Here is a 12,500-nt window from a genome sequence, read left to right as displayed (position 1 = left end):
CCGATCCGCTCGGCGGGGGCTATTTTCGGCCACTTGGCTCGTGCGCACGGCCTCCCGGATGTGCCGGGCGGGTGCGCGAGCTCGCCGGCCGCTGGAAGTCGAATGAGGCGCCGCGACCACCTCCGCGGTGCTTATAAACAGCCGATCCGCTCGGCGGGGGCTATTTTCGGCCACTTGGCTCGTGCGCACGGCCTCCCGGATGTGCCGGGCGGGTGCGCGAGCTCGCCGGCCGCTGGAAGTCGAATGAGGCGCCGCGACCACCTCCGCGGTGCTTATAAACAGCCGATCCGCTCGGCGGGGGCTATTTTCGGCCACTTGGCTCGTGCGCACGGCCTCCCGGATGTGCCGGGCGGGTGCGCGAGCTCGCCGGCCGCTGGAAGTCGAATGAGGCGCCGCGACCACCTCCGCGGTGCTTATAAACAGCCGATCCGCTCGGCGGGGGCTATTTTCGGCCACTTGGCTCGTGCGCACGGCCTCCCGGATGTGCCGGGCGGGTGCGCGAGCTCGCCGGCCGCTGGAAGTCGAATGAGGCGCCGCGACCACCTCCGCGGTGCTTATAAACAGCCGATCCGCTCGGCGGGGGCTATTTTCGGCCACTTGGCTCGTGCGCACGGCCTCCCGGATGTGCCGGGCGGGTGCGCGAGCTCGCCGGCCGCTGGAAGTCGAATGAGGCGCCGCGACCACCTCCGCGGTGCTTATAAACAGCCGATCCGCTCGGCGGGGGCTATTTTCGGCCACTTGGCTCGTGCGCACGGCCTCCCGGATGTGCCGGGCGGGTGCGCGAGCTCGCCGGCCGCTGGAAGTCGAATGAGGCGCCGCGACCACCTCCGCGGTGCTTATAAACAGCCGATCCGCTCGGCGGGGGCTATTTTCGGCCACTTGGCTCGTGCGCACGGCCTCCCGGATGTGCCGGGCGGGTGCGCGAGCTCGCCGGCCGCTGGAAGTCGAATGAGGCGCCGCGACCACCTCCGCGGTGCTTATAAACAGCCGATCCGCTCGGCGGGGGCTATTTTCGGCCACTTGGCTCGTGCGCACGGCCTCCCGGATGTGCCGGGCGGGTGCGCGAGCTCGCCGGCCGCTGGAAGTCGAATGAGGCGCCGCGACCACCTCCGCGGTGCTTATAAACAGCCGATCCGCTCGGCGGGGGCTATTTTCGGCCACTTGGCTCGTGCGCACGGCCTCCCGGATGTGCCGGGCGGGTGCGCGAGCTCGCCGGCCGCTGGAAGTCGAATGAGGCGCCGCGACCACCTCCGCGGTGCTTATAAACAGCCGATCCGCTCGGCGGGGGCTATTTTCGGCCACTTGGCTCGTGCGCACGGCCTCCCGGATGTGCCGGGCGGGTGCGCGAGCTCGCCGGCCGCTGGAAGTCGAATGAGGCGCCGCGACCACCTCCGCGGTGCTTATAAACAGCCGATCCGCTCGGCGGGGGCTATTTTCGGCCACTTGGCTCGTGCGCACGGCCTCCCGGATGTGCCGGGCGGGTGCGCGAGCTCGCCGGCCGCTGGAAGTCGAATGAGGCGCCGCGACCACCTCCGCGGTGCTTATAAACAGCCGATCCGCTCGGCGGGGGCTATTTTCGGCCACTTGGCTCGTGCGCACGGCCTCCCGGATGTGCCGGGCGGGTGCGCGAGCTCGCCGGCCGCTGGAAGTCGAATGAGGCGCCGCGACCACCTCCGCGGTGCTTACAAACAGCCGATCCGCTCGGCGGGGGCTATTTTCGTCCACTTGGCTCGTGCGCACGGCCTCCCGGATGTGCCGGGCGGGTGCGCGAGCTCGCCGGCCGCTGGAAGTCGAATGAGGCGCCGCGACCACCTCCGCGGTGCTTATAAACAGCCGATCCGCTCGGCGGGGGCTATTTTCGGCCACTTGGCTCGTGCGCACGGCCTCCCGGATGTGCCGGGCGGGTGCGCGAGCTCGCCGGCCGCTGGAAGTCGAATGAGGCGCCGCGGCCACCTCCGCGGTGCTTATAAACTGCCGATCCGCTCGGCGGGGGCTATTTTCGGCCACTTGGCTCGTGCGCACGGCCTCCCGGATGTGCCGGGCGGGTGCGCGGGCTCGCCGGCCGCTGGAAGTCGAATGAGGCGCCGCGACCACCTCTGCGGTGCTTATAAACAGCCGATCCGCTCGGCGGGGGCTATTTTCGGCCACTTGGCTCGTGCGCACGGCCTCCCGGATGTGCCGGGCGGGTGCGCGAGCTCGCCGGCCGCTGGAAGTCGAATGAGGCGCCGCGACCACCTCCGCGGTGCTTATGAACAGCCGATCCGCTCGGCGGGGGCTATTTTCGGCCACTTGGCTCGTGCGCACGGCCTCCCGGATGTGCCGGGCGGGTGCGCGATCTCGCCGGCCGCTGGAAGTCGAATGAGGCGCCGCGACCACCTCCGCGGTGCTTATAAACAGCCGATCCGCTCGGCGGGGGCTATTTTCGGCCACTTGGCTCGTGCGCACGGCCTCCCGGATGTGCCGGGCGGGTGCGCGAGCTCGCCGGCCGCTGGAAGTCGAATGAGGCGCCGCGACCACCTCCGCGGTGCTTATAAACTGCCGATCCACTCGGCGGGGGCTATTTTCGGCCACTTGGCTCGTGCGCACGGCCTCCCGGATGTGCCGGGCGGGTGCGCGAGCTCGCCGGCCGCTGGAAGTCGAATGAGGCGCCGCGACCACCTCCGCGGTGCTTATAAACAGCCGATCCGCTCGGCGGGGGCTATTTTCGGCCACTTGGCTCGTGCGCACGGCCTCCCGGATGTGCCGGGCGGGTGCGCGAGCTCGCCGCCCGCCGGAAGTCGAATGAGGCGCCGCGACCACCTCTGCGGTGCTTATAAACAGCCGATCCGCTCGGCGGGGGCTATTTTCGGCCACTTGGCTCGTGCGCACGGCCTCCCGGATGTGCCGGGCGGGTGCGCGAGCTCGCCGGCCGCTGGAAGTCGAATGAGGCGCCGCGACCACCTCCGCGGTGCTTATAAACAGCCGATCCGCTCGGCGGGGGCTATTTTCGGCCACTTGGCTCGTGCGCACGGCCTCCCGGATGTGCCGGGCGGGTGCGCGAGCTCGCCGGCCGCTGGAAGTCGAATGAGGCGCCGCGACCACCTCCGCGGTGCTTATAAACAGCCGATCCGCTCGGCGGGGGCTATTTTCGGCCACTTGGCTCGTGCGCACGGCCTCCCGGATGTGCCGGGCGGGTGCGCGAGCTCGCCGGCCGCTGGAAGTCGAATGAGGCGCCGCGACCACCTCCGCGGTGCTTATAAACAGCCGATCCGCTCGGCGGGGGCTATTTTCGGCCACTTGGCTCGTGCGCACGGCCTCCCGGATGTGCCGGGCGGGTGCGCGAGCTCGCCGGCCGCTGGAAGTCGAATGAGGCGCCGCGACCACCTCCGCGGTGCTTATAAACAGCCGATCCGCTCGGCGGGGGCTATTTTCGGCCACTTGGCTCGTGCGCACGGCCTCCCGGATGTGCCGGGCGGGTGCGCGAGCTCGCCGGCCGCTGGAAGTCGAATGAGGCGCCGCGACCACCTCCGCGGTGCTTATAAACAGCCGATCCGCTCGGCGGGGGCTATTTTCGGCCACTTGGCTCGTGCGCACGGCCTCCCGGATGTGCCGGGCGGGTGCGCGAGCTCGCCGGCCGCTGGAAGTCGAATGAGGCGCCGCGACCACCTCCGCGGTGCTTATAAACAGCCGATCCGCTCGGCGGGGGCTATTTTCGGCCACTTGGCTCGTGCGCACGGCCTCCCGGATGTGCCGGGCGGGTGCGCGAGCTCGCCGGCCGCTGGAAGTCGAATGAGGCGCCGCGACCACCTCCGCGGTGCTTATAAACAGCCGATCCGCTCGGCGGGGGCTATTTTCGACCACCTCCGCGGTGCTTATAAACAGCCGATCCGCTCGGCGGGGGCTATTTTCGGCCACTTGGCTCGTGCGCACGGCCTCCCGGATGTGCCGGGCGGGTGCGCGAGCTCGCCGGCCGCTGGAAGTCGAATGAGGCGCCGCGACCACCTCCGCGGTGCTTATAAACAGCCGATCCGCTCGGCGGGGGCTATTTTCGGCCACTTGGCTCGTGCGCACGGCCTCCCGGATGTGCCGGGCGGGTGCGCGAGCTCGCCGGCCGCTGGAAGTCGAATGAGGCGCCGCGACCACCTCCGCGGTGCTTACAAACAGCCGATCCGCTCGGCGGGGGCTATTTTCGTCCACTTGGCTCGTGCGCACGGCCTCCCGGATGTGCCGGGCGGGTGCGCGAGCTCGCCGGCCGCTGGAAGTCGAATGAGGCGCCGCGACCACCTCCGCGGTGCTTATAAACAGCCGATCCGCTCGGCGGGGGCTATTTTCGGCCACTTGGCTCGTGCGCACGGCCTCCCGGATGTGCCGGGCGGGTGCGCGAGCTCGCCGGCCGCTGGAAGTCGAATGAGGCGCCGCGGCCACCTCCGCGGTGCTTATAAACTGCCGATCCGCTCGGCGGGGGCTATTTTCGGCCACTTGGCTCGTGCGCACGGCCTCCCGGATGTGCCGGGCGGGTGCGCGGGCTCGCCGGCCGCTGGAAGTCGAATGAGGCGCCGCGACCACCTCTGCGGTGCTTATAAACAGCCGATCCGCTCGGCGGGGGCTATTTTCGGCCACTTGGCTCGTGCGCACGGCCTCCCGGATGTGCCGGGCGGGTGCGCGAGCTCGCCGGCCGCTGGAAGTCGAATGAGGCGCCGCGACCACCTCCGCGGTGCTTATAAACAGCCGATCCGCTCGGCGGGGGCTATTTTCGGCCACTTGGCTCGTGCGCACGGCCTCCCGGATGTGCCGGGCGGGTGCGCGATCTCGCCGGCCGCTGGAAGTCGAATGAGGCGCCGCGACCACCTCCGCGGTGCTTATAAACAGCCGATCCGCTCGGCGGGGGCTATTTTCGGCCACTTGGCTCGTGCGCACGGCCTCCCGGATGTGCCGGGCGGGTGCGCGAGCTCGCCGGCCGCTGGAAGTCGAATGAGGCGCCGCGACCACCTCCGCGGTGCTTATAAACTGCCGATCCACTCGGCGGGGGCTATTTTCGGCCACTTGGCTCGTGCGCACGGCCTCCCGGATGTGCCGGGCGGGTGCGCGAGCTCGCCGGCCGCTGGAAGTCGAATGAGGCGCCGCGACCACCTCCGCGGTGCTTATAAACAGCCGATCCGCTCGGCGGGGGCTATTTTCGGCCACTTGGCTCGTGCGCACGGCCTCCCGGATGTGCCGGGCGGGTGCGCGAGCTCGCCGCCCGCCGGAAGTCGAATGAGGCGCCGCGACCACCTCTGCGGTGCTTATAAACAGCCGATCCGCTCGGCGGGGGCTATTTTCGGCCACTTGGCTCGTGCGCACGGCCTCCCGGATGTGCCGGGCGGGTGCGCGAGCTCGCCGGCCGCTGGAAGTCGAATGAGGCGCCGCGACCACCTCCGCGGTGCTTATAAACAGCCGATCCGCTCGGCGGGGGCTATTTTCGGCCACTTGGCTCGTGCGCACGGCCTCCCGGATGTGCCGGGCGGGTGCGCGAGCTCGCCGGCCGCTGGAAGTCGAATGAGGCGCCGCGACCACCTCCGCGGTGCTTATAAACAGCCGATCCGCTCGGCGGGGGCTATTTTCGGCCACTTGGCTCGTGCGCACGGCCTCCCGGATGTGCCGGGCGGGTGCGCGAGCTCGCCGGCCGCTGGAAGTCGAATGAGGCGCCGCGACCACCTCCGCGGTGCTTATAAACAGCCGATCCGCTCGGCGGGGGCTATTTTCGGCCACTTGGCTCGTGCGCACGGCCTCCCGGATGTGCCGGGCGGGTGCGCGAGCTCGCCGGCCGCTGGAAGTCGAATGAGGCGCCGCGACCACCTCCGCGGTGCTTATAAACAGCCGATCCGCTCGGCGGGGGCTATTTTCGACCACCTCCGCGGTGCTTATAAACAGCCGATCCGCTCGGCGGGGGCTATTTTCGGCCACTTGGCTCGTGCGCACGGCCTCCCGGATGTGCCGGGCGGGTGCGCGAGCTCGCCGGCCGCTGGAAGTCGAATGAGGCGCCGCGACCACCTCCGCGGTGCTTATAAACAGCCGATCCGCTCGGCGGGGGCTATTTTCGGCCACTTGGCTCGTGCGCACGGCCTCCCGGATGTGCCGGGCGGGTGCGCGAGCTCGCCGGCCGCTGGAAGTCGAATGAGGCGCCGCGACCACCTCCGCGGTGCTTACAAACAGCCGATCCGCTCGGCGGGGGCTATTTTCGTCCACTTGGCTCGTGCGCACGGCCTCCCGGATGTGCCGGGCGGGTGCGCGAGCTCGCCGGCCGCTGGAAGTCGAATGAGGCGCCGCGACCACCTCCGCGGTGCTTATAAACAGCCGATCCGCTCGGCGGGGGCTATTTTCGGCCATTAATAATAATAAAAGTCACCATTACGTTGAATTATTGGGAGCACCGAGCTTGTTTCTCAGAAACGAGCCGGTCCCATCCAGGCGTAATCGGAGACAATGAAACCCGAAGTGGTTAAGGTTTGTCTTTTAATGCAGGATGCTTGGTCTCCATGTGCCGAAGCAGTTTTGAAGGCTTCATTGGCTTGCTCGCTAGTTTCAGGGGCGATTGTGTCTATAAAATGCAAAATGTTGGGTCACCTCACGGCTTACGGCCATACTACCCTGAGAACGCCTGATCTCGTCTTATCTCGGAAGCTAAGCAGTGTCGGGCCTGGTTAGTACTTGGATGGGAGACTGCCTGGGAATACCAGGTGCTGTAAGCTTTTTCTTTTTCTTATGTGCACTTCAAGCTCTTTTTTTTTTTTTTTTTTTCTTATGTGCACTTCAATCGTTTAAGCCAAGACCTTTTTACAACACCCATCACGAATGGCATTCGGAAACTGCAAGCCTAGTTTGAACTCCGACACTGAAACTACAACACGAGTTCAAAACCTCTATGTACAGTGAATAAAGAGCATGGCTCCCTGTGAACTCAAAGCAGCAGTCTTTACTTGTAAAAGAACCCAGCACAACACATTGCGCTTCCATGTAGTGTTTTTACCTTTTTCATGACATTTATTTTGATACAGCCAAATGCAGGTTTTGTGCACTTCACTTTTCCGTTGGGCATTCGCGTAGAACCCTATTCCAGTTACGGCCAGATTCTTTTAGACTAGTGGTCCCCAACCTTTCTTGCGCCACGGACCGGCTACGCGTCAGAAATATTTTTGCGGACCTGCCTTTATATATATAAATAAACAATAAATCAATATAAATAAATACTACATTTATAATAAGTATATATACCGTATTTGCCGGTGTATTGGTCGACCTTTTTCGATCCAAAATCGACCGAAAAAAATCGACCTCGACTTATACACCGAGTCATAAAATTTAACTTCGTATTCATCGCTTCAAATGTGATGGTAACCAAGGCCGTTTCTCATGCATCTCATTGTGCGTTGCACTTAGAAAATTTGAACCGGGCGGCGTGCGCGAGTGCGCGGCCCGCTGGAAGTCGAATGAGGCGCCGCGACCACCTCCGCGGTGCTTATAAACAGCCGATCCGCTCGGCGGGGGCTATTTTCGGCCACTTGGCTCGTGCGCACGGCCTCCCGGATGTGCCGGGCGGGTGCGCGAGCTCGCCGGCCGCTGGAAGTCGAATGAGGCGCCGCGACCACCTCCGCGGTGCTTATAAACAGCCGATCCGCTCGGCGGGGGCTATTTTCGGCCACTTGGCTCGTGCGCACGGCCTCCCGGATGTGCCGGGCGGGTGCGCGAGCTCGCCGGCCGCTGGAAGTCGAATGAGGCGCCGCGACCACCTCCGCGGTGCTTATAAACAGCCGATCCGCTCGGCGGGGGCTATTTTCGGCCACTTGGCTCGTGCGCACGGCCTCCCGGATGTGCCGGGCGGGTGCGCGAGCTCGCCGGCCGCTGGAATTCGAATGAGGCGCCGCGACCACCTCCGCGGTGCTTATAAACAGCCGATCCGCTCGGCGGGGGCTATTTTCGGCCACTTGGCTCGTGCGCACGGCCTCCCGGATGTGCCGGGCGGGTGCGCGAGCTCGCCGGCCGCTGGAAGTCGAATGAGGCGCCGCGACCACCTCCGCGGTGCTTACAAACAGCCGATCCGCTCGGCGGGGGCTATTTTCGTCCACTTGGCTCGTGCGCACGGCCTCCCGGATGTGCCGGGCGGGTGCGCGAGCTCGCCGGCCGCTGGAAGTCGAATGAGGCGCCGCGACCACCTCCGCGGTGCTTATAAACAGCCGATCCGCTCGGCGGGGGCTATTTTCGGCCACTTGGCTCGTGCGCACGGCCTCCCGGATGTGCCGGGCGGGTGCGCGAGCTCGCCGGCCGCTGGAAGTCGAATGAGGCGCCGCGGCCACCTCCGCTGTGCTTATAAACAGCCGATCCGCTCGGCGGGGGCTATTTTCGGCCACTTGGCTCGTGCGCACGGCCTCCCGGATGTGCCGGGCGGGTGCGCGGGCTCGCCGGCCGCTGGAAGTCGAATGAGGCGCCGCGACCACCTCTGCGGTGCTTATAAACAGCCGATCCGCTCGGCGGGGGCTATTTTCGGCCACTTGGCTCGTGCGCACGGCCTCCCGGATGTGCCGGGCGGGTGCGCGAGCTCGCCGGCCGCTGGAAGTCGAATGAGGCGCCGCGACCACCTCCGCGGTGCTTATAAACAGCCGATCCGCTCGGCTGGGGCTATTTTCGGCCACTTGGCTCGTGCGCACGGCCTCCCGGATGTGCCGGGCGGGTGCGCGATCTCGCCGGCCGCTGGAAGTCGAATGAGGCGCCGCGACCACCTCCGCGGTGCTTATAAACAGCCGATCCGCTCGGCGGGGGCTATTTTCGGCCACTTGGCTCGTGCGCACGGCCTCCCGGATGTGCCGGGCGGGTGCGCGAGCTCGCCGGCCGCTGGAAGTCGAATGAGGCGCCGCGACCACCTCCGCGGTGCTTATAAACTGCCGATCCACTCGGCGGGGGCTATTTTCGGCCACTTGGCTCGTGCGCACGGCCTCCCGGATGTGCCGGGCGGGTGCGCGAGCTCGCCGGCCGCTTGAAGTCGAATGAGGCGCCGCGACCACCTCCGCGGTGCTTATAAGCAGCCGATCCGCTCGGCGGGGGCTATTTTCGGCCACTTGGCTCGTGCGCACGGCCTCCCGGATGTGCCGGGCGGGTGCGCGAGCTCGCCGCCCGCCGGAAGTCGAATGAGGCGCCGCGACCACCTCTGCGGTGCTTATAAACAGCCGATCCGCTCGGCGGGGGCTATTTTCGGCCACTTGGCTCGTGCGCACGGCCTCCCGGATGTGCCGGGCGGGTGCGCGAGCTCGCCGGCCGCTGGAAGTCGAATGAGGCGCCGCGACCACCTCCGCGGTGCTTATAAACAGCTGATCCGCTCGGCGGGGGCTATTTTCGGCCACTTGGCTCGTGCGCACGGCCTCCCGGATGTGCCGGGCGGGTGCGCGAGCTCGCCGGCCGCTGGAAGTCGAATGAGGCGCCGCGACCACCTCCGCGGTGCTTATAAACAGCCGATCCGCTCGGCGGGGGCTATTTTCGGCCACTTGGCTCGTGCGCACGGCCTCCCGGATGTGCCGGGCGGGTGCGCGAGCTCGCCGGCCGCTGGAAGTCGAATGAGGCGCCGCGACCACCTCCGCGGTGCTTATAAACAGCCGATCCGCTCGGCGGGGGCTATTTTCGGCCACTTGGCTCGTGCGCACGGCCTCCCGGATGTACCGGGCGGGTGCGCGAGCTCGCCGGCCGCTGGAAGTCGAATGAGGCGCCGCGACCACCTCCGCGGTGCTTATAAACAGCCGATCCGCTCGGCGGGGGCTATTTTCGGCCACTTGGCTCGTGCGCACGGCCTCCCGGATGTGCCGGGCGGGTGCGCGAGCTCGCCGGCCGCTGGAAGTCGAATGAGGCGCCGCGACCACCTCCGCGGTGCTTATAAACAGCCGATCCGCTCGGCGGGGGCTATTTTCGGCCACTTGGCTCGTGCGCACGGCCTCCCGGATGTGCCGGGCGGGTGCGCGAGCTCGCCGGCCGCTGGAAGTCGAATGAGGCGCCGCGGCCACCTCCGCGGTGCATATAAACAGCCGATCCGCTCGGCGGGGGCTATTTTCGGCCACTTGGCTCGTGCGCACGGCCTCCCGGATGTGCCGGGCGGGTGCGCGGGCTCGCCGGCCGCTGGAAGTCGAATGAGGCGCCGCGACCACCTCCGCGGTGCTTATAAACAGCCGATCCGCTCGGCGGGGGCTATTTTCGGCCACTTGGCTCGTGCGCACGGCCTCCCGGATGTGCCGGGCGGGTGCGCGAGCTCGCCGGCCGCTGGAAGTCGAATGAGGCGCCGCGACCACCTCCGCGGTGCTTATAAACAGCCGATCTGCTCGGCGGGGGCTATTTTCGGCCACTTGGCTCGTGCGCACGGCCTCCCGGATGTGCCGGGCGGGTGCGCGGGCTCGCCGGCCGCTGGAAGTCGAATGAGGCGCCGCGACCACCTCCGCGGTGCTTATAAACAGCCGATCCGCTCGGCGAGGGCTATTTTCGGCCACTTGGCTCGTGCGCACGGCCTCCCGGATGTGCCGGGCGGGTGCGCGAGCTCGCCGCCCGCCGGAAGTCGAATGAGGCGCCGCGACCACCTCCGCGGTGCTTATAAACAGCCGATCCGCTCGGCGGGGGCTATTTTCGGCCACTTGGCTCGTGCGCACGGCCTCCCGGATGTGCCGGGCGGGTGCGCGAGCTCGCCGGCCGCTGGAAGTCGAATGAGGCGCCGCGACCACCTCCGCGGTGCTTATAAACAGCCAATCCGCTCGGCGGGGGCTATTTTCGGCCACTTGACTCGTGCGCACGGCCTCCCGGATGTGCCGGGCGGGCGCGCGAGCTCGCCGGCCGCTGGAAGTCGAATGAGGCGCCGCGACCACTTCCGCGGTGCTTATAAACAGCCGATCCGCTCGGCGGGGGCTATTTTCGGCCACTTGGCTCGTGCGCACGGCCTCCCGGATGTGCCGGGCGGGTGCGCGAGCTCGCCGGCCGCTGGAAGTCGAATGAGGCGCCGCGACCACCTCCGCGGTGCTTATAAACAGCCGATCCGCTCGGCGGGGGCTATTTTCGGCCACTTGGCTCGTGCGCACGGCCTCCCGGATGTGCCGGGCGGGTGCGCGAGCTCGCCGGCCGCTGGAAGTCGAATGAGGCGCCGCGACCACCTCCGCGGTGCTTATAAACAGCCGATCCGCTCGGCGGGGGCTATTTTCGGCCACTTGGCTCGTGCGCACGGCCTCCCGGATGTGCCGGGCGGGTGCGCGAGCTCGCCGGCCGCTGGAAGTCGAATGAGGCGCCGCGACCACCTCCGCGGTGCTTATAAACAGCCGATCCGCTCGGCGGGGGCTATTTTCGGCCACTTGGCTCGTGCGCACGGCCTCCCGGATGTGCCGGGCGGGTGCGCGAGCTCGCCGGCCGCTGGAAGTCGAATGAGGCGCCGCGACCACCTCCGCGGTGCTTATAAACAGCCGATCCGCTCGGCGGGGGCTATTTTCGGCCACTTGGCTCGTGCGCACGGCCTCCCGGATGTGCCGGGCGGGTGCGCGAGCTCGCCGGCCGCTGGAAGTCGAATGAGGCGCCGCGACCACCTCCGCGGTGCTTATAAACAGCCGATCCGCTCGGCGGGGGCTATTTTCGGCCACTTGGCTCGTGCGCACGGCCTCCCGGATGTGCCGGGCGGGTGCGCGAGCTCGCCGGCCGCTGGAAGTCGAATGAGGCGCCGCGACCACCTCCGCGGTGCTTACAAACAGCCGATCCGCTCGGCGGGGGCTATTTTCGTCCACTTGGCTCGTGCGCACGGCCTCCCGGATGTGCCGGGCGGGTGCGCGAGCTCGCCGGCCGCTGGAAGTCGAATGAGGCGCCGCGACCACCTCCGCGGTGCCTATTCACAGCCGATCCGCCCGGCGGGGGCTATTTTCGGCCATTAATAATAATAATAAAAGTCACCATTACGTTGAATTATTGGGAGCACCGAGCTTGTTTCCCAGAAACGAGCCGGTCCCATCCAGGCGTAATCGGAGACAATGAAACCCGAAGTGGTTAAGGTTTGTCTTTTAATGCAGGATGCTTGGTCTCCATGTGCCGAAGCAGTTTTGAAGGCTTCATTGGCTCGCTCGATAGTTTCAGCTCACGGCTTACGGCCATACTACCCTGAGAACGCCCGATCTCGTCCGATCTCGGAAGCTAAGCAGGGTCGGGCCTGGTTAGTACTTGGATGGGAGACCGCCTGGGAATACCAGGTGCTGTAGGCTATTTCTTTTTCTTATGTGCACTTCAATCGTTTAAGAAGCTATTTTTTACAACACCCATCACGAATGGCATCCGGAAACAGCAAGCCTAATTTAAACTCCGACATTGAAACTATAACACGAGTTTGAAAGCTATATTATGTGGTGACATCCACAGCATTGTAGTTAAATTTTTTACCGCTAGAGAGCAGACTATGTACAGTGAGCATGGCTCCCTGTGAACTCAAAGCAGCAGGCTTGACTTGTAAAAGAACCCAACACAACACTTCCATGAAGTAATTGTACTAA

At 66.4% G+C, this 12,500-nt stretch overlaps 1 non-coding gene and 1 pseudogene across 1 annotated transcript; both read left to right on the top strand.

Moving 5' to 3' along the window:
• Positions 1–6,588: 6,588 nt before the first annotated feature.
• Positions 6,589–6,707, top strand: LOC125966199 (5S ribosomal RNA; annotated as a pseudogene).
• A 5,389-nt stretch (positions 6,708–12,096) lies between these two features.
• On the top strand, positions 12,097–12,215 carry LOC125966174 (5S ribosomal RNA). The gene has a single exon (XR_007480157.1). It is a non-coding gene; the product is annotated as a 5S ribosomal RNA (ribosomal RNA).
• The last annotated feature ends 285 nt before the right edge of the window (positions 12,216–12,500 follow it).

This window comes from Syngnathus scovelli, unplaced genomic scaffold (genome assembly GCF_024217435.2).
Source record: "Syngnathus scovelli strain Florida unplaced genomic scaffold, RoL_Ssco_1.2 HiC_scaffold_32, whole genome shotgun sequence".
In the NCBI taxonomy this organism is placed as follows: Eukaryota; Metazoa; Chordata; class Actinopteri; order Syngnathiformes; family Syngnathidae; genus Syngnathus; species Syngnathus scovelli.
Note: the sequence above shows the minus strand (reverse complement) of the source record. Positions and strands in the feature narration are given on the sequence as shown.